Source organism: Cavia porcellus, unplaced genomic scaffold (assembly GCF_034190915.1).
Source record: "Cavia porcellus strain 051 isolate PalLab524CR breed Dunkin Hartley unplaced genomic scaffold, mCavPor4.1 scaffold_9, whole genome shotgun sequence".
NCBI classification, from domain to species: Eukaryota; Metazoa; Chordata; class Mammalia; order Rodentia; family Caviidae; genus Cavia; species Cavia porcellus.
In genome coordinates, this window is record NW_026947492.1 from 41360944 (window position 1) to 41363609 (window position 2666).

The window sequence follows — 2666 nt, forward strand, 5'->3', positions numbered from 1 at the left end:
ACATCCAACCACTTGACTGGACAGAGCTACATACTGCATCCTACAAGAACTTAATGCGGGGGCAGCCAGACAACCCAAATGTCAAACTAAGGACAAAAGGAAATCTCACAGTTGCTCATGGCTCTTTAACCAAGAACATCTGAGAACTACCAGAATGGCTGGTCTGGAAAGCACAAGTCTTCCTAGCAATGTGACATTTCTCCACCAATAGAAATGCCATAAAATCTACAGTTAATCTAAGCTGAAGCCTACCTTAGATGAACTAATTCCATAACTTCTGAAGTGTACAGAACAGTCTAGGCACTGATTTAGAGTTGCAATACCAGTCCCAGACCCAGTTTCCTGAGCCTACAGGTCTGGGCTGAATGCCTAGCTTAGCTGTACAGCTTTGCCAAGGAGATACTGTAGCAGTAAATTCCAATTTCTTTAAAATCAGAGATTTAGTTGGTTGCTCTGCATTTGATTCTCATTGCACACTCACCAAGGCACCCACAGTTGCCCCCCAGTGCTAAGAACACCTGTATCCTGATCCTTAAATGTTCTGGTTTGCAAATAAAAGAGGAAAAAGATGAGTGGTCCATTACTCTCCCTTTCACCACTCCATGCCTCAGATATACAAGGCACCTAACTGTGTCTCTAATAAGCAGAAGAGGGGATCATCTGAATGAAGAAAACTAATGTCAGTAAGGGAAGCTGGGTCAGACCTTCACTTCCATTACTGAAAACAGATATTTATAGGGTTCCATTATACACACAGGACACTGAGTTCATTAGTAAGGCTACAAAGGATATAACACACCTTTCTGTACATGAGTTATTTCCTTACCTTCCATTCCCAAACTGCAGATCAAACAGATCAATGAAAAAAAGAAGCCCTCCTTGAGAAATAAAGCATAACCTTTCATCTCAGAAATTTCAAAAATCCTTCTAAGAAATCATTAGACTCAACCCCATTCCACAATCTGTGGGCAGAAAACCCAACATTGGCCATAAACATTGCTACCTCTGTCTCTTCCAGTCCAACCTATCACAATCACCTGTTTAACCATTTTGCTTTACTCGTTTGCTTTTTTTAGCCAACTCTTCAGTAGCTGGACAGATATGCCTTTTATGAGAAAGCATCTACGTGACTGCAGCATGGCCTTTTCCGTTGGTAACTTCCCAAAGCATATAGAGTTATCTTGGACCAACTAACTGACATAATCAAGGAGAAAAGTAGCTTTAGTTTTGGAATTAAATCAAACTGAGTTCTCTGAGTTTATGACTTTCTGCACTATATAGGCAAGAAGACAAAACCCCATGTCCTTCAGGAACTCACAGGCCTCAAGATTGTCGTCCCAACCCTGGCACCTCCCTAGTCCTTATGGCGCATCCACAACACCAAGTTTTGGGAATAGACTTATCTGTTTTGCCTTATAAATTTCAAAGACAGTTTCCCATCTGGGAGTAAAATGTTTTAAATGTACTTTGCCCTCAGCAGTCTGAGCTGATCTTGATGCAATGAATGTGGACAAATTGGTGGGAAACTTTGGAAAGCAATTTGACCACTCCTCAAAATGCTAAGCATAATGGTTTCACTACTAGATATATACCCAAGAGAAATGTAAGCACATGTCCACAAAGAAACTTATACATAAAAAGTTCATAGAATCATCATTCCTAATAGCCAAAAAGTAGAAAAACTCCAATGTTCATCAGTATATGGACATGTTTTTAAAATATGTACAATATATCCATACAATGAAATATTATTCAGCAATGAAAAGCAATAAAGTACTGACACGCATTACAACATGGATGAACCTTAAAAGTATGCTTGTGGCCTAGTTCTAACCAATGTGCCTCCTTCCTGCTCTGTATGCACCGTTTCAATAGAGATTAAAATTCCAGTAAAGACTTTACAGTAAAGACTTAAGTTTCAGTTTCCTGTAATCCCTCCTACCCCCTTCCACCTATCTGTAATAAAATGTGCTGTTCCTTAAGAAACATTTAACTACAAGGAAGTTACAGGAAATACCAAGAAGCCCAGGTGCTATCAAACTGTGCCAAAGTTTGCAACATTCCTGTGGTTTTTTTGGCTTTAAAAACCCAACCCTTTAGCTGTAAGGTGCGCAGTCTTCCAGATTGGCTCCTGGAGGCTGCATCACCAGGCCTGGCCTAAAATAAAGCCTTTGCTCCCTAAATTTTAGTTTCTTGCTTCCTTGGATTTTATTCCGGGGTCTGAGCTATCACATTTGGAGGCTCGTCCGGGATGGAAGCAAGACCCCCAACTCAATTCTGAACACCTAAAAGTAAGTACTCTGGAGGGTTTGTTTGGACTGCTCAATTCGTACTTCGGGAGAGGATGCCCTCAATTTGGGGAGCAGGGACCTCCCGAGGACAGAGTCAATTGGTTTTTTGGATGAATTTCATCCGTTTGTGACTCTGCCCTGGGTGGGAAACCACTGTGTTGGGAGGGGACACCCTCAATTTGGGGAGCGAGGACTTTCTGAGAACAGAGTCAGTTGGTTTTTTGGGGGACGAATGTCATCTGTTTGTGACTCGGCCCCGAGAGGGGATGCACTCCATTGGTTAATTTGTTAATTCCTCCAGATCCCAAAATTTGACCAATTTTTGAGCAAAGGCCGTTTTTGCTGCAGCTTGTCTTATCTTGTATGTCTGTCTGT